Raw genomic sequence first — 20,300 nt, 5'->3', positions numbered from 1 at the left:
TCACTTTGCAGACATGTATGTGACACCATGCATAGTTATTTTGCTTCACTGTATCGTGTGGTAGTAGAATTCCTTAAACAACTTAAGTTTCTGGTCATATGAAAGGTGCGTGCATTTAAACTGACATTTACAGGAGACCTGAAAGAGAGAAACAGTATATATAATATGTTTAAATCAACATGCCTAGGTATTTGCAGGTAAATAAATGATTTCATTCAAGTAGTTAGCAACAACCTCATAATCAGAACAATGATTTTTGTCCATACTAAATTCGTGTCAATAACAAATTAACTGCATTAAAGTACTACAACATAAATTATGCAGATTCCAACCCTTGTAATAAAAATTAAAACGCCAATCAAGGCCTACCTGGTTCTTGGGAACCTCTTTAGCTGGAACCACAGTGTTGTCTTTTCGAGTATATTCCTTTCCTTCGCTGTGTAATTACTTCCTTTCACTTTGATTACTACCTTCGCCTCTCTTCCTCGGTTTTGGTGCAGTTTTCCTTACCAGCTTTCATTACTGAGTATTTTGTATCTGTCATAATTACTTCAATAGTGTCTTTCTGTTGCAAACAAACCACAGAGCTCTCCAATTGTCAACAACTCACACAAGTATGCGCCAAGACAATAACAGAGAACAGAGGGCGCGTGACTCGTTATTTGAACATCGATGTGAGCGCTAGACACGAATGCTATCTCGTGACATTTGTAAATACTGTTTCGCGCTGTTCTGGCGCTTGTATGAGAGTATATGTTATTGGCGTTGGCGATTACAGCGGAATTTCACCTATATATGCCACAATTAGGTCTGTGTGCAGTACTCCAGACTCTCTGTATCTTCGAAATTCATAAAAGTGTTAACTCATGATTACTATTTATAGAAATATGAGTGTCTTCAAAAGATGACAACAGTGCTATAAAAAGACACAGGATTTGCAGGATTTGTTTACCTAAGAAAGTTGTTTATGTTATTTTGATTCACTCTAGGTCCAGTTCCAACAAAATCTTTCTTCTTTAATCGTTTCCTTGCTGTGGGGCACTGCTGCCCCAAGAAACATTTCGCCACAATGAAAACCTGCTAACATCGCATGTACAGCGTAACTCAGGACGGACCTCTCGGTTCGAAACCGATAACGGCTTAATTTGTTCTTCTTAAACAGCACTGCAGTCAGTGACGAGTTGCTGGTTTTGGAATTTACTCAGACCCTGATGTTGAGGTGTGTGACTTAATTTTGGAAACTATCCCCTTTACGTGCAACTTTTCGTAATGGAGTACATTCCACAATTGAGGTGGATTGCTAAGAGGTTTGCAAAGTACGCATCTACGACGGTCTGTAATCTTCTAATTGGACTTGAAACATGTCCGTGCAGTAAATTTATTTAGATGTGGGAATAGGTGGAAGTCGGTGCGTGCCAAATCTGGTGAACAGGACTAATTTTTATGCAATTTGTTCTAAGAATTCCTCAGTATTGTCACCAGCAAAGCATATACGTGGTCCATCATACTTTGCCAGCGCAAAAATTTTTCTTAATTATCCGGGTCTCTTTCCATGTAATTTTTCGTGCAATACCTAAGAATATTCTGCGTAGTAATCGCCAGCTATTGCTTTAGATTTCGTAAGTTAATAAATGAAAATAATAATTTCTGCTTGGGTGAAAACAATGACCACAACCGTTCAAACAGATAACACTGATTTCATTTATTTTGGTGCAGAATCTCTGGTTTTCATTCATTATTGTCACTGCTGTTTCATTTCGGCTATTACGTGGAGTATCCATTTGCTATACACAGCAGCGGAGCACAAAATTGCTTATGACTACGCAGCTGTGTGAATCTATTAACATCCATTATACCTGTGTCCTTAGATATTTAGTGTTATTTTGCAGTGCTTGTAATTTGTATCGAACAGTTGTCGCCAGAGTTTGTCTTTGTTATCAGCAAGGATGTGTGCCGGTCAACAAGTCATAGACTGGATATTTAGCGTCGAGTCGAAACGAAAAACGCGTTATGTGGAATATCGCAACTCTTTTGGTAATATTATAAGTTTTATTGCCATGTATTCGTAAATTCAATACTATGAATAAACATGTGAGTAATTTTTATAGACGGAACATGCATAAAGTTAAGTATAAATACAAACCCGTTTCTGGATCAAAGTTGAACTTTGACCCATGACCTCCTTCCCCCTTCCTCACATACCTTCTCCTCCCATCCCCCTCTTCTCACCACCCTGTCACTTTCCTAAGCCGCACTCCTTTTCTTCGAAACAATTGGGTCAGAGAGCCTCTAAGCTAGTGTTGTTAGACATAATTAGAGCTCCCAATCACAGCTTAGTAGTTTACTGTTATAATATTGAAACATCCAATCACAGAGCTTCATATGGTAAAAGGAGGCAGGGCATCACATCATTCAGATCCAATGGTGTTGGCATTTGCATAATTCTCTGCCATGCAGGTTGCAATAAGCGTATTCTTCGGTTGTTGCCTACAGGAACGTCCTGTCAGATGCACCCTCTGAAAGCTGTCACCGGTTTTATTTGATATAATTTAGGAGAACGTACGCATGCTGTCTGCCATATGGTTTTAAACAGGTGTAATAGGTATAGATTATGGAAAACCATTGAGATATGTAGCTCAACATATTACAGAAGTTCTTCCCCGTATATTTTCACAGCGGCATTGCAGTTATTCTACATCTATAACCAATATGTTAGAAATACATTTTCACTATTACAATACGTCTAACATATATGTTACAATATTAGTTATTACTATCATTACATCTTTCCTATATCTATTTACATATAGGTTACAGTTTCAGTACATTGTGTTATCAAACGTAGACTAAAATTACAGTCTGTTTGTTTGCTTCTTTTCTACATCTACAGCACTTAGGTTAAACACTCATTGCCATCCATGGCCATTATTTCCACGCTAAGCCAATTTAAAATGACCTTCTGTTGTACACATAGCTGCTGACAAGCTCCGCCTTCTCGAAAATGGCCATACGCTGTAAAGCTCACTTTATCATAGAGTATGAAGTGTTAGTTGTCTTTTGTTGATAATACGAATTTTCAAGGTATTTATTGGAAACTGTATGTAGCTTGGATCCAATTATATATTCAAAGTCGATTTATCGACATCATTTAATGAACATTGTCAGTAATCATCAATGCTTAATTCCTTAACTGCTGAAAGTTTCTCACCTTTCGCTCTGTACGTTATATTTTGTGTTTCAGTTATATATGTGTGCGTATCTGCTCCCAGTCCTACGAATTCTGTGTTAATGGGCCACATTACTTAATCTTCCATTAAACCTACTTCCTTTATACCGATGCATGAGATGTTAGAAATGTTAGCAGGTTAACATGGAATGCCAAACCATCTATGCAGTTCATTTTTTATATTATGATAACTATTGTAGTTTGTGACATGATATATTAAGCAACCCATGTTTAACACATTCTGACTTTTTTTACCTCCGTTTTCTCAAAATATACCTGTAGGGGAAATCTACAGTTATCATCTTAGAAATATCTAAAATAGCTAATTCTACAGCTTTGGGTTTCTCAAAACGATATAAAGTTTCACCAACTGCGACATAGTCGCGTATACAAATAGTGATCCAATACTGTAAAATGCTTTCTTATTCCAGTCTCTGATCAGAATATCGTCTTAAGAACTGATATTGTGATTAGAGACTGGAATAAAAAAGAAATATAAAGTTTACTTAATAACAAGTCAATTCTCCTTAAATTCAACACTGCACAAGAGATTGGGTCTTGCATTCAGATCAGCAGCTACATATTCACGTTCCCAAATCATTACTAGCTTCACCTTACACGGTTTTTGCAAGTTGTGCGTTGCTATTCGTAAGCTTGAAATAATTCTTTTCGAATTTGTCTTTCGTATTCGTATGTTTGTAAGCATTGATGTCGATATATGGTTTCGTCCTTGGACCTAGACAGAATGGCACCAAGTGAATTTTTTGAGAGTAAGGTTACTAAGGTACCGATTTAAATTTCTGTAATGAATCACATAATTTTTTATCGTATAATGTGGACACCAGTTTCTTTGGCACTCTTAGCCCTTTGATGTTTAGGGGTGGCAGCAATTTCTCTGTACGTAATGGTAGATTGGAGTGAAGTTCAAGGATAATCTTATAATACTCAAGATCTATTTCTAAAATGTAGCCTATGTCTGAATAATTTGGTAGGCAGATTACATCAAAACTGCCATGGGAAAACAGCAGAGTAACAGATACTGCATCTCAGTCCAGCTGTAGAGACTACTAACGTCAAGCTACATAATATAAGATTCATAATTATTTTCCTGATACTCATGGAAGGACCTACTGTTGGCAACAACATGTGTGTGTGAACAGTAGGTTACACCACTTCTGAACGCATGTTCAACAATCTATTGACTGTTATGTTCTTTCAGTTGAAATTTTAATAGTAGTTTCCATCAACCACAGGTGCAGGTGCAGTCACAAATTAGGACGGCTCCATTTAGTTCATTTTTAGAATATATGTGCGGATACTTTGTAAGACATTGATTTTCATATATAATCGAAGCAATATCTTAATGTCTTGTATTAATGCCATAATTTGCACGCTCCTTAGTATTCACATTTTCAGACTGGTCTTACAGCTGTTGGCAAGCTTTTGCATGATTCAATTCCTGGCAGCAGTTTATCCAACAAAACGGATTGGTCAATTACATACTCATGCAGAACCATTCCTTTGTTATTAATCAAATTAAATTGTTCAGTGTTGGTGAAATACTTTCTTGTTATTTACATCTTATCAGGTTTTAAATGTGAGTTGCATTTTGATAACAGCATACCAGGAAGTAGAAAGAATCTGTAAACAGAAATTTTATGTCGCAACGATGTCCATTGCGACAGCTTCAGTGACTGTTTTATACCTTTTCATGTGTGTTGTAAATCACAGAAAATTATCGTTGGTCCATTTTTACTGTTTATCATGTTCAGCTTCCTCCATTTGCGCACATAGATCCTTAAGTATCAAATGAGCAACGTAACTTGTCTCATTGTGACACACTTCTTTCTTGACATCTGCACGCAAAATTACTATGGTCCCTGTGTTTCATATCAATTTGTTTGAATCATTCCTCACAGATGTACCAGATACATCCTCTTCCTTCTCTTCAAGGCTAGCAAGCATGTGTGTTTGTCTTGCAAACAAGTAATTTTTATGCCCTCAGCAATCAATTACAGCTCTCTGCTAAACGTATCCATAGAGTCAGCACGTCAGTACATAAGAAATTTAGAATATTTGCCGCAGTAGTATGTATGTAGAACACAATGGTGTGTGATTTATGACTAGACTTTCTCTCGGTAGCACTGTAACAAACATCGGTTGGTGTGGAGTAGGAGGGGCGGGGGGTGGAGGTTTTGGTGCTAGGTCCCTATTAGAGTTAGGAACTTGGGGAAAAACGTTTTTGGTTTGACCTGGAACAACGGCCATTTGTATAACCATTCCAACATCTTTCTTACTGTGGCTGTTTCACGGTATATGAAGCAATGTTTTAACTACTGACCAGAGCTGGCGTCCAGGCAAATTGTGCGAATTGTTTGTTTCCTTTTGAAAAATATTTTAATTGGGTTTTAGCTAATGTTCTGCTAATGGTGCCATTTGTATATGCACCATTCTAATTTTACGTGCGAAAACTGCACCCTCGTTCGGATTTTATGTGTAACAAAGAAAAGATTTTTTGAGATTTTTTACAGGCGCAACTTCTGTCAAACATCTGTTAATCGGTTCTAATTTTGTTAGACAAGGTATAAACACGTATAGTTAATGGTCGTCCTGTTGTTTTGTGAAAACCTTATCCATTGCCACGATATAAGAAATAACATGTCTACACCAGATAGGTCAATCAGTCGTTGCCCAGTCAACAAAAATCTACATCCGTTGCTAAGCTATAGCGGTCTAATGTCAAACTTATGTTAGGGTATTAGTTGTGAACGAGAATGAAAAAATGATGTTACCGGAAAAATAGGCGAATATGTGCTGTCTGAGTAAGGGAGGTAAAAGAAGGAAACTAGCTTTTCAACTGATCCGACAGCTTCAGAGTCATTCAATTAAAACCACGTTGACGTAATCGAGCTTTTATACGAGTGAACTCCATTTCGCCATCGCATGAGCAGTGAGTTGGCACACTTGCGTCTTGCCATTTAGAGGCTAAAGTCCCTGAGCATGTGCCCAAAATCCAGCAGATTCGCCAGCTGTAGTAAATATACGTAATATCGTATGGCTGAAGAGCATCCATTTAATAGCCGAAAAGAGTTTTCTAGTGGGATACAATTTCTGGGAGTGGATTCCTTACTGGGGGGGATGCTACAACCATTTTTTGATTTCTGCTTGTGTGGTGTTGACCTTCCCTGAGGGAACCAATTACCCACAAACCCATCCCCTGTTACATGTTTGCTTCTACGAAGTGGGATGTCAGTTCAATTACCAACAAAGCACACTTGCCTAAAGAAATACGCTGCTTAACGTGTGATCTCTGGAACAAATGAGAGGGCTGTGTGGTGGCATGTAAACTATCGAGAACATTCGGTATGCGAGAAAAGAAAATCTAGTATTCTCTTAGAAGAATTTGAATCTCAGAGGCGCAGAGTAAGACCATTTTCGTGCCAGTAGAAGCTGTGTTCGCATATAAAAGAAGGTAAAGACGTTACTATTGCGAATCACCAATGATTTTATTCTTTCGATGGAGAGTAATCTTGAGACACTGAAAGAATCGGTTAAAGGTAAGATTTGTTTATGTCAGCACAGCATTATTTTGTTGTTTGTTAGTACAGTAATCATCATAGTACGTAAAAATATACGAATCGCCTGGAAACTCATCCGTTAAGTTTGGAATTATGCTTTCACTGTCGTGGATCACATTGATACTGGCCTACGGTTCATGCTTTCCATTTAAAACTTTCAAAATACACACGTTTTGCCTGTATCTGACGGGAGTGGGTAGTAAACTTCATTATTTCAATATTATTTTATTCCGCATACACTGAAGTTACAGACTCACGCTGTTCATCTGGCCAGATGTCGCTGTTCACCAAAGAGGTAACACTATTGTCGCTCGTTTAGTGTATATTGGAACACGCCCCTCCCACGTAGAAACGATCCTAAACTATGAATGATAGCGTACATCAGGAACATTTAGGGCACAAGCTGAATAAATGCCAGGAAGTTTGCTCGGCGTAACAAACAGTAAGGCCAAATTTGTTAAATTGTAGGAACAGTGGTTTGACTTCCGTCATACTTACAGTCGTGTTAAAGGGAAAATGGAAATGACGTGAGGCTAGGGCCTCCCATTGGGTATACCGTTTGCCTGGTGCAAGTCTTTCGATTTGAAGCCTCTTCGGCGACTTGGATGTCGATGGGGATGAAATCATGATCATCAGGACAACACAACACCCAGTCCCTGAGCTGAGAAAATCTCCGACCTAGCCGGGAATCGTACCTGAGCCGTTAGGTATGACATTCCGTCGCGCTGACCACTCAGCGACCAGGGGCGGACTGTCGTGTTAAATGTTAAACTGGAGTTTTTCTCGCGCTGTTTTAATTATATCAAGAACATACACGTAAAATTTATGAGTAAATCTTACTTCATAAACGGAAATAATCCGTAGTCGAAGAAATCATCAACAATTCTAATCTTCTGCGCTAGGAACTGTATATAAATCTTCACAAAATAACACTGCCGGTTTTAACCATTGAAATAACACCTTCCACGTATATCTAATAAGAATTCAAGAGGAATTAAACAATACGCATTTAGGAAGTAAACAGAAACGATTGATCTCTGAACTTCTGTGATTAAGTTGGCGATCGTATGTAGATAGACAGCATAATAAAATTGAAGTTGTGTATAAACGTAAAAATGGTTGCTTTTTATTGTTTGTTTCTCCAAAACATATGTGACTCATGGTACTGCTGCCAAATATGGGTGGCCTGAGTCCCACATAATTGTAAAGCGTTTTCTTTTGTGTTGTTTCCTAGCGAATTCTACAAAGCCTCTACGTTACGTAAAATTGATGGGTTCTCAACACTGGCTCTCTATTTACTTCTTGGCACCCAGAAAGTGATTTAATAAAACATGGAGCCAGTATTTAGAGATCCTAGTGCCCACCTCAATTGAGATACCATTATAGCTGCAGCTTATAGCTCTGAGGAATTAGGAGATTGTCCGGGATTTCTAATCAAAAACGGTTTTCCAAAATAGTTGAGTATATTCTGAAATTCACTGATAAAAAACACAAGTATCCCTACAACCTAACTAACAGAGCAGTTCAGAGTCTAATGCGCTGATGCAACTATAAATGTCCGAATTAAATATTAAAAAGAATGCTCGCCATAATTTGATGAAAATATTTCATCAAACGCCACGCTAAATATTTGGTAGAATGTCTGTCCCGCGACGGCGCGTGAAAATACGACAATACGCAAACTGAAGCTAGATAATGAAAATCATTCCAGAATTAACACTTCACATGAAATGTTTTCATGGTTCCGCGTATCTCTAGTAACTTAATACGGCACCCGAGGCTGTTTGTAGCAGATACACTGATGCGACGCGACTACCGACACAGATGGCGTGTCATTCAGCGTCTGGAGAGAACTGGGGCCTTGCTTCCTCGCGTAGCGTCCTTATATATAAAGCCGCGGTGCGGACGGCGAAGGGAACGCCTGATCTTTTCGGCTCTCTCGACTAGCCGCTGGGCTAGTAACGCACCACTTCAAGTTACATAATAATTTATAGCTTCTTCTGCTTATGGCCGATGAAGCTTTTAATTTAAACGTGCATTCAGCACGCAGGTAAGCATTGATAATAACATTTTGACGTGGCTAAGTTAAATATTTTGGGCGAGAGAATTAATTAAATTACACTGCACGCAGTAGATGAGCTCTGAACTGCCCCTTTTGAGATCCGCTATCGCTATAATTTTATAGGTATTAAAAAGAAACTTTACACATCTTCATAATCATAGCGGACCTCCAACCTATTTAAATCTAAACATCCTAGCCTTATTTATTAGCCTACTTAATCTATCTTGCTTCCTTCAGTTTTGAGATGAAAACCACAAAATCATGAATTTCCACTAAAGTCTTAATTTGTGAAATCCAAAGTACTGTTTTTATTAAATCATTATGAAAGATGAATCTAAATATAAATTTTGAAGTCTCTAGCCCTTTTCTGTTGCGCCAATGATTTTTTCAGAAAAACGTCCAAATTTCGAAAATGACTTAAGTTATCGAACTGATATTCAACACACATTAATTTAGTATTATTCCTGACATGCTAGCAAAGTATTAGTTCATTTGCTTGATTTTTAAGGTATTGCGCAACATTTATGACGTCAGAGCTAGTTACAGCAGACTGGTTGGCACACAATGGAAACTGATGTGAATTTACTACAGTGTGAGTAGGCTGCTTCCCTACACTATCTCCCACAATAAGGCGGTAATTTGTAGACTCCATGTATGTACAACCTTTCCTAACCTTTCGAGAACTGAGTATCGTCCATTAGCAAAGTGAGAAATAGAGGTGTAATATTAATACTGAACGGAGTGGTTATAATTACGCCAGGTTTTACGTTAGTGCGGGCGATCTTTCGAATTTTTTGAACTCATACGAATCTTTTACATGTATTTCCTATCAAGTAAGTAGCAGATATCATTCCATGGAAACGCTAATTTAGAGAACCGACATTTGAAGCTGACTGCAAAACGTTTCTACTGCCTCCAACGTACATTCCACCTAAGGACCACAAAAGATAAGAAAATTTAAGGGCTATACTGAGGCATATGGACAGCCGCTTTTCTCTCGCTCAATTTGCGAGTGAAGTAGGAAAGGCAATGGAAACAGTGGTACAGGGTACCATCCTTCACGCACTGAACGTTTACTTGCGGGCTACGTATGTAGATGTAGATATAGAAATGTTGTGATTTTTAAATAAACCTGTCGTCTGGTTCTTATATTAACTTGTAAATATGTCATGTAATCTTGCGACATAATGTTATTCATGGAAGTTAAACCAATCTACAGTTGATTTGCGTGATGATACCTCGAGTAATCATTTAAAGCCAGTTCTTGTAACTTTGTTAATAGACTTTTTTGAGATGCTTTACGTCTATCTTCAAGGGTCTTCCAGTTCAGTTCCTTCAATATCTCTGTGACACTCTCCCACAGACTAAAAAACCGGTGACCCTTCGTGCAGCCCTTCTCTGTATACGTTCAGTATCCCCTGTTAGTCCTATCTGCTACCAGTACCACATACTTGAGCAGTATTCTAAAACCGGCCACAGAAGTGATTTGTAAGCAATCTCCTTTGTCTATTGGCTTTAATTCCCCAATATTCTGCTAATTAACGGAGGTCTACCACCTACTTTACCCAAGCATGAACCTAAGTGATCATTCCACTTCATATCCCTACAAATCGTTACACCCAGCTATTTGTATGAGTTGGCCGATTTCAACAGTGACTCGTTGATGTTATAGTCATAGGGTGCTACGTTTTTTTTTTCATTTTGTGAAGCCCAAAATTTTATATTTCTCGATATTCAAAGCAAATTCCCATCTCTGCACCACTTTGAAATCTTATCAACATCTGATTGAAAATTTATGCTGATTTTTTTCAGAGTGTAATTTATTATGCATAACTGCATCATTCTGTGAAAAAGCAAGATTTTACTATTAATGTTGTCTACAATGTAATTAATATACAGAATGGACAACAAGGGCCACAACACGCTTCCCTGGAGTACATCTGAAGTTAATTATAGAGGCATGTTGCATCCTCCCTACATAAAAATTTCACTTGATACGCAGAAGGATCGTATTTCTGTCAATAAGCGTAGGTGTGATAATGAATCAAATGATTTTTGGAAATAAAGAAATACTGCATCTGTCCGACTCTTGATCCAACGCTTTCAGTACGTCATGTGAGAAAAGTGCGAGCTCGGTTTCGTATGACCGATGTTTTCGAAAGCCGTGCTGGTTGGTATTGAGGAGGTCATTCTGTTCAAGATACCTCATTGCGTTTGACCTCAGAATATGCTCTAAGATTCTACAACAAATGGATGTCAAGGATACTGGCCGGTAGCTTTGTGGATCATTTGTACTACCCTTCTTGTAGGCGGGTGTGACCTGTGCTTCTTCCAAGAACTGGGCACAGTTTTTTGTTTGAGGTTATAGAGGGGCTAGCTCACCCGAAAATTCAGTACAGAATCTCACGGGAATTCCATCGGGCCCTGAGCAGTTTCATCTGTTTCTCAACCCCACTGATACTAATACTTATTTCATTCATTTTTTCAGTGGTACGAAGATTAAATTGGGCAGTTCTTCCAGGTTTTGCTTTGTAAAGGAACATTTGAAAACAGAAATAAGCATTTCAGTTTTTCCTTTGCTATTCTCAATTTCAGTTCCTGTCTTATTCAGTAGGGACTGGACACTAACTTTTGTACCACTAACATCCTTTACATACTACAGAAATCTGTTTGGGTTCTGTGAAAGATCACTTGGCAGTTCCCTGCTACGGTAGTCATTGAAGGCATCACGCATTGCTGTCTTGACAGGCAAACGCAGTTCATTCAGCATATCTCTATCTACAGACCTGCACTCTCTTACACACTTTAATGACCCCTCTGTAAAATTATGAATGACTGTACTGGTAAACTACTACGTTATTTGATTTTTAAACATCTGAGCAAAACTCAACGTACTCAAACAGTTTTCTCTTTACTTATTCTGATCATCACTAAACTGACACACAATATTTCTAGCGCAACGCAATCTGACTTTCAAAAATCCCTACGAAAGAATGGCTCTGACTGACAATAACCTATAACTTTCATGAATCACTTACCTCACAAAAATCTTCGTTACTCGAACTACTGCTATACAGTGAGCGCCAATACTGCCAGTTAGATAAAAGATTCTAACCACTGAAGGCACTAACTACTGATAGGCGAAGTTAGCAAATGAAAGATTTGGTAGAGAACAAAGAATGTATTTAGCTCATTAATGTTCAAATTCATCATATATATATATATATATATATATATATATATATATATATATATATATATATGTGTGTGTGTGTGTGTGTGTGTGTGTGTGTGTGTGTATCAATTCATGACATCCATCTTTACAAATTTCCTTTTTATGGCGGACACACACCCAGGTCGTTCACTTATAGCAGCCTCTCAAAAATCTGGTATCTCTCTCACCACGTGCACCACTGCTGGCGGCTCACCTTCACCTGCCCAACGCTACGCGCTGTTCACATCCAACTGCCCAACACTACACAAGTTAATATTTCAACTATGAGTCCAGCCAGCCACAGACTGCACACAGCGCAGTCAGTGATTTTCATACAGAGCGCTACGTGGCGTTACCAACATAAAAACCTAAACAGCCTACTTCCATAGTCCCCATGCTCCCCACAAATAATATTACAAATTGTTTTGGGCAGTGCCCAATACTGATTTCTAAAACATTTTTCATAATTACAATAACAAAGATATTAAATCCACACACTTATTGATACACCGTTGGTCAAATCAATATTGTCCTCACAGTCCATAAAGACAGTCCTGATCATTCATCACAATAGTAATCGCAGTTTTTTTCTCAAATTCTGCGCAGTAAAGGAAAATGCACACAGAAGTTTAACAGCGCAATTCGGAGAATGCTCAGGAAGCAAAGGCAGTTGCACTCGCGGTACAAGAAAGGTCGGGAAAAGAGGACAGGCAAAAGTTAGTACAGATTCGTGCTGCTGTAAAAAGAGCAATGCGCCAAGCATTCAACCACTACCACCGTCATACCTCAGCAAAAGATGTTGGTGAAACCCCAAGGAAATTCAGGTCTTACGTAAAATCGGTAAGCGGGTCGAAGGCTTCCATCCAGTCACTCACTGATCAGTCTGGCCTGGAGACGGAAGGCAGCAAAACGAAAGCTCAAATTTTAAATTTAGCATTTGAGAAATCTTTCACACAGGAGGATCGTACAAACAGACCGCCGTTTGAGTATCGTACAGATTCCCGTATGGAGGACATAGTGATAGACTTCCCTGGGGTTGAGAAGCAGCTGAATGGTTTCAAAATAAATAAATCGCCAGGTCCTGATGGGATTCCAGTTCAGTTATACAGAGAGTACTCTACTGCATTGGCTACTTACTTAGCTTGCATTTATCGCGTATCCCTTGCCCAACGTAAAGTCCCGAGCGACTGGAAAAAAGCGCAGGTGACGCCTGTATACATGGTGTTACAAAAAGGTACTTCCAAACTTTCAGGAAACATTCCTCACACACAAAGAAAGAAAATATGTTATGTAGACATGTGTCCGGAAACGCTTACTTTCCATGTTAGAGCACATTTTATTACTTCTCTTCAAATCTCATAAATCAAAGAATGGAAACAAACAGCAACAGAACGTACCAGCGTGATTTCAAATACTTTGTTGCAGGAAATGTTCAAAATGTCCTCCGTTAACGAGGATACATGCATCCACCCTCCGTCGCATGGAATCCCTGATGCGCTGATGCAGCCCTAGAAAATGGCGTATTGTATCACAGCCGTCCACGATACGAGCACGAAGAGTCTCTAGATTTGGTACCGGGGTTGCCTAGACCTGAGCTTTGAAATGCCCCCATAAATGAAAGTCAAGAGGGTTGAGGTCAGGAGAGCGTGGAGGCCATGGAATTGGTCCGCCTCTATCAATCCATCGGTCACCGAATCTGTTGTTGAGAAGCGTACGAACACTTCGACTGAAATGTGCACGAGCTCCATCGTGCATGAACCACGTGTTGTGTCGTACTTGTAAAGGCACATGTTCTAGCAGCACAGGTAGAGTATCCCGTATGAAACCATGATAACGTGTTCCATTGAGCGTAGGTGGACGAAACTGAAATGAGCTCTAACATGGAAATTGAGCGCTTCCGGACACATGACCACATAACATCTTTTCTTTATTTGTGTGTGAGGAATCTTTCCTGAAAGTTTGGCAGTACCTTTTTGTATCACCCTGTATAAGAAGGGCAGAAGGACGGATCCTCGAAATTACAGTCCAATATCATTAACGTCAGTTTGTTGCAGGATTCTTGAACATATTCTCAGTTCGAATATAATGAATTTCCTTGAGACAGAGAAGTTACTGCCCATGCATCTGCACGGTTTTAGAAAGCATCGCTCCTGAGGAACGCAACTCGCCCATTTTTCACTTGATATCTTGCGAACCATGGATGAAGGGTATCAAACGGATGCCATATTCTTTGACTACCGGAAAGCGTTTGACTCGGTTCCCCACTGCAGACTCCTAACTAAGGTACGAGCATATGGGATTGGTTCCCAAATATGTGAGTGGCTCGAAGACTAGTTAAGTAATAGAACCCAGTACGTTGTCCTCGATGGTGAGTGTTCATCGGAGGTGAGGGTATCATCTGGAGTGCCCCAGGGAAGTGTGGTAGGTCCGCTGTTGTTTTCTATCTACATAAATGATATTTTGGATATGGTGGATAGCAATGTGCCGCTGTTTACTGATGATGCTGTGGTGTACGGGAAGGTGTCGTCGTTGAGTGACTGTAGGAGGATACAAGATGACTTGGACATGATTTGTGATTGGTGTAAAGAATGGCAGGTAACTCTAAATACAGATAAATGTAAGTTAATGCAGATGAATGGGAAAAAGTATCCTGTAATTTTTGAATACTCCTTTAGTAGTGCAGAGCTTGACACAGTCACGTCGATTAAATATTTGGGCGTAACATTGCAGAGCGATATGAAGTAAGACAAGCATGTAATGGCAGGTGTGGGGAACGCAGATGGTCGTCTTCGGTTTTTTGGTAGAATTTGGGGAAGATGTGGTTCATCTGTAAAGTAGACCGCTTATAAAACACTAATACGACCTATTCTTGAGTACTGCTAGAGCGTTTGAGATCCCTGTCAGGTCGTATTGAGGGAGGACACAAAAGCAATTCAGAGGTGGGCTGCTAGATTTGTTACTGGTAGGTTTGATCATCACGCGAGAGTTACGAAAATGCTTCAGGAGCTCGGGTGGGAGTCTCTAGAGGAAAGGAGGCGTTTTTTTCGTGAATCGCCACTGAGGAAATTCAGAGAACCAGCATTTGAGACTGACTGCAGTACAATTTTACTGCCGCCAACTTACATTTCGCGGAAAGACCACAAACATAAGATAAGAGAGATTAGGGCTCGTACAGATGAATATAGGCAGTCATTTTTCCCTCGTTCTGTTTGGGAGTGGAACAGGGAGAGAAGATGCTAGTTGTGGTACGAGATACCCTCCGCCGCAACTGCTGTGTTCGGATGCAGGCTGAGTTGGCATCCCTTCGCTCCCAGCTTCAGGCAGTGTTGGCTTCGGTCACACAGCTTGAGGCTGTTGCCAATGGGCATCACTGTGGGGGTCCGGATGGGGGTTTGTCGGGGACGGCCAGCTCGTCCCACGCATCCCCTGATCGGACTACGACTGTGGTTGCCCGGGATACTGCCCGCATTGAGGCTGATCCCTCACCTGTGGTAGAGTGGGAGGTCGTTTCAAGGTGTGGCAGGGGGCGAAAGACATTCCGGAGGGCTGAACGGAAAGCCTCTCCAGTTTGTCTGACGAACCGGTTTCAGGCTCTGTCTCAGGCTGATACTGATCTTCGGCCTGACATGGCTGCTTGTCCTGTTCCAGAGGTTGCCCCTCAGTCTGCAAGATCCGGGCAGTTGCAGAGGGTGGGCTTACTGGTAGTTGGGAACTCCAACGTCAGGCGCGTAATGGGGCCCCTTAGGGAAATGGCAGCAAGAGAGGGGAAGAAAACCAATGTGCACTCCGTGTGCATACCGGGGGGAGTCATTTCAGATGTGGAAAGGGTCCTTCCGGATGCCATGAAGGGTACAGGGTGCACCCATCTGCAGGTGGTCGCTCATGTCGGCACCAATGATGTGTGCCGCTATGGATCGGAGGAAATCCTCTCTGGCTTCCGGCGGCTATCTGATTTGGTGAAGACTGCCAGTCTCGCTAGCGGGATGAAAGCAGAGCTCACCATCTGCAGCATCGTCGACAGGACTGACTGCGGACCTTTGGTACAGAGCCGAGTGGAGGGTCTGAATCAGAGGCTGAGACGGTTCTGCGACCATGTGGGCTGCAGATTCCTCGACTTGCGCCATAGGGTGGTGGGGTTTCGGGTTCCGCTGGATAGGTCAGGAGTCCACTACACGCAACAAGCGGCTACACGGGTAGCAGGGGTTGTGTGGCGTGGGCTGGGCGGTTTTTTAGGTTAGATGGCCTTGGGCAAGTGCAGAAAGGGCAACAGCCTCAACGGGTGCGGGGCAAAGTCAGGACATGCGGGGACCAAGCAGCAATCGGTATTGTAATTGTCAACTGTCGAAGCTGCGTTGGTAAAGTACCGGAACTTCAAGCGCTGATAGAAAGCACCGAAGCTGAAATCGTTATAGGTACAGAAAGCTGGCTTAAGCCAGAGATAAATTCTGCCGAAATTTTTACAAAGGTACAGACGGTGTTTAGAAAGGATAGGTTGCATGCAACCGGTGGTGGAGTGTTCGTCGCTGTTAGTAGTAGTTTATCCTGTAGTGAAGTAGAAGTGGATAGTTCCTGTGAATTATTATGGGTGGAGGTTACACTAAACAACCGAACTAGGTTAATAATTGGCTCCTTTTACCCACCTCCCGACTCAGCAGCATTAGTGGCAGAACAACTGAGAGAAAATTTGGAATACATTTCACATAAATTTTCTCAGCATGTTATAGTCTTAGGTGGAGATTTCAATTTACCAGATATAGACTGGGACACTCAGATGTTTAGGACGGGTGGTAGGGACAGAGCATCGAGTGACATTATACTGAGTGCACTATCCGAAAATTACCTCGAGCAATTAAACAGAGAACCGACTCGTGGAGATAACATCTTGGACCTACTGATAACAAACAGACCCGAACTTTTCGACTCTGTATGTACAGAACAGGGAATTAGTGATCATAAGGCCGTTGCAGCATCCCTGAATATGGAAGTTAATAGGAATATAAAAAAAGGGAGGAAGGTTTATCTGTTTAGCAAGAGTAATAGAAGGCAGATTTCAGACTACCTAACAGATCAAAACGAAAATTTCTGTTCCGACACTGACAATGTTGAGTGTTTATGGAAAAAGTTCAAGGCAATCGTAAAATGCGTTTTAGACAGGTACGTGCCGAGTAAAACTGTGAGGGACGGGAAAAACCCACCGTGGTACAACAACAAAGTTAGGAAACTACTGCGAAAGCTAAGAGAGCTCCACTCCAAGTTTAAACGCAGCCAAAACCTCTCAGACAAACAGAAGCTAAACGATGTCAAAGTTAGCGTAAGGAGGGCTATGCGTGAAGCGTTCATTGAATTCGAAAGTAAAATTCTATGTACCGACTTGACAGAAAATCCTAGGAAGTTATGGTCTTACGTTAAATCAGTAAGTGGCTCGAAACAGCATATGTAGACACTATGGGATGATGATGGCATTGAAACAGAGGATGACACGCGTAAAGCTGAAATACTAAACACCTTTTTCCAAAGCTGTTTCACAGAGGAAGACCGCACTGCAGTTCCTTCTCTAAATCCTCGCACAAACGAAAAAATGGCTGACATCGAAATAAGTGTCCAAGGAATAGAAAAGCAACTGCAATCACTCAATAGAGGAAAGTCCACTGGACCTGATGGGATACCAATTCGATTCTACACAGAGTACGCGAAAGAACTTGCCCCCCTTCTAACAGCCGTGTACCGCAAGTCTCTAGAGGAACGGAGGGTTCCAAATGATTGGAAAAGAGCACAGATAGTCCCAGTCTTCAAGAAGGGTCGTCGAGCAGATGCGCAAAACTATAGACCTATATCTCTGACGTCGATCTGCTGTAGAATTTTAGAACATGTTTTTTGCTCGAGTATCATGTCGTTTTTGGAAACCCAGAATCTACTATGTAGGAATCAACATGGATTCCGGAAACAGCGATCGTGTGAGACCCAACTCGCTTTATTTGTTCATGAGACCCAGAAAATATTAGATACAGGCTCCCAGGTAGATGCTATATTTCTTGACTTCCGGAAGGCGTTCGATACAGTTCCGCACTGTCGCCTGATAAACAAAGTAAGAGCCTACGGAATATCAGACCAGCTGTGTGGCTGGATTGAAGAGTTTTTAGCAAACAGAACACAGCATGTTGTTATCAATGGAGAGACGTCTACAGACGTTAAAGTAACCTCTGGCGTGCCACAGGGGAGTGATATGGGACCATTGCTTTTCACAATATATATAAATGACTTAGTAGATAGTGTCGGAAGTTCCATGCGGCTTTTCGCGGATGATGCTGTAGTATACAGAGAAGTTGCAGCATTAGAAAATTGTAGCGAAATGCAGGAAGATCTGCAGCGGATAGACACTTGGTGCAGGGAGTGGCAACTGACCCTTAACATAGACAAATGTAATGTATTGCGAATACATAGAAAGAAGGATCCTTTATTGTATGATCATATGATAGCGGAACAAACACTGGTAGCAGTTACGTCTGTAAAATATCTGGGAGTATGCGTGCGGAACGATTTGAAGTGGAGTGATCATATAAAATTAATTGTTGGTAAGGCGGGTACCAGGTTGAGATTCATTGGGAGAGTGCTTAGAAAATGTAGTCCATCGACAAAGGAGGTGGCTTACAAAACACTCGTTCGACCTGTACTTGAGTATTGCTCATCAGTGTGGGATCCGTACCAGGTCGGGTTGACGGAAGAGATAGAGAAGATCCAAAGAAGAGCGGCGCGTTTCGTTACCGGGTTATTTGGTAACCGTGATAGCGTTACGGAGATGTTTAATAAACTCAAGTGGCAGACTCTGCAAGAGAGGCGCTCTGCATCGCGGTGTAACTTGCTCGCCAGGTTTCGAGAGGGTGCGTTTCTGGATGAGGTATCGAATATATTGCTTCCCCCTACTTATACCTCCCGAGGAGATCACGAATGTAAAATTAGAGAGATTAGAGCGCGCACGGAGGCTTTCAGACAGTCGTTCTTCCCGCGAACCATACGCGACTGGAACAGGAAAGGGAGGTAATGACAGTGGCACGTAAAGTGCCCTCCGCCACACACCGTTGGGTGGCTTGCGGAGTATCAATGTAGATGTAGATGTAGATGTATGGTGAATTGCGGAGTATGTATGTAGACGTAGATGTAGAAGTAGTGGACTTCCATACAGTCTTGAAGAAGTAGTGTTGTCCTTCCAACGGAAAGACAGTGCTGACTGTTGACATGCAGACAGGTAATGGGCCACAACAGAGCAAACCCACAGCAGAGTCAGTCGAATTTTTGAAGAATATCAGTAGGTAGGTCATCACAGAGCAGACCCACTTTAGTCCTTGTAGGTATTATGGTATTGGTGGGCCACCAAAAGTACAGACCCACCGTAAAACTTGTAGAGATAATGGCACTGGTGGGCCACCAAAGGTGCAGGCCCACGGTAGTCCTTGGAGAGATGGCCAATGGCCATCTGTTACAATTGTGCGGCTGCACAATCACCATCGAAGAGTCTTGCGGATAATATAGCAAGCCCAAACACCACCACTTGTACACTCACAAACCTTTTGGAATGTCCTTAGAACCAGCAGTGCTGTTAACCAATCCGTTGCGGAATTATCAACTCACGTGTGAGCACTAACAGTTTCTTTTTAACTTCTCACATATTGTGCATATACTATGACGAAACAGAAATGTGTGCAGTGATATGAAACTTAATTTCCAGAACTGGTGTCTATACAATTATAAATTTACAACATAAGAATACAATTACAATAGAACAATATATATGGTTAAAGAACTTAATGATACATATAGCATTTGTAGTAATATGGGCTTTACAAAAGAATAGAAATAACATATACATCAGTGTTACAGGAATTATAACATAAGTAATAAATGAGAATATTCGAAGATTAATTTGATGTATGATCATTAAAGGAAAACATAAGAGAATAAATAATATTTAAACATTTTTCCAAAGTGTTTGATGATACCAGTATTCCTCATCATAGTGAATGTAACTTAGTATTAGAAAATTTTACAACATAACACTTAACAGCTAAACATATAAAGACAGGAAGAACACAAATACACAAGGATACACAAACACATAGCGAAATAACACAAAAGGAAAGGATAGGATTTGTTTTCAGCATAACATTTGGTACTGCAGTCCAACCCAAAACTTCATTCCATAGATCTTTACCCTTATTTCAAAAT

This window comes from Schistocerca americana, chromosome 1 (genome assembly GCF_021461395.2).
Source record: "Schistocerca americana isolate TAMUIC-IGC-003095 chromosome 1, iqSchAmer2.1, whole genome shotgun sequence".
Lineage (NCBI taxonomy): Eukaryota > Metazoa > Arthropoda > Insecta > Orthoptera > Acrididae > Schistocerca > Schistocerca americana.
The sequence above is the reverse complement of the archived record's forward strand: the minus strand, read 5'-3'. Positions refer to the sequence as shown.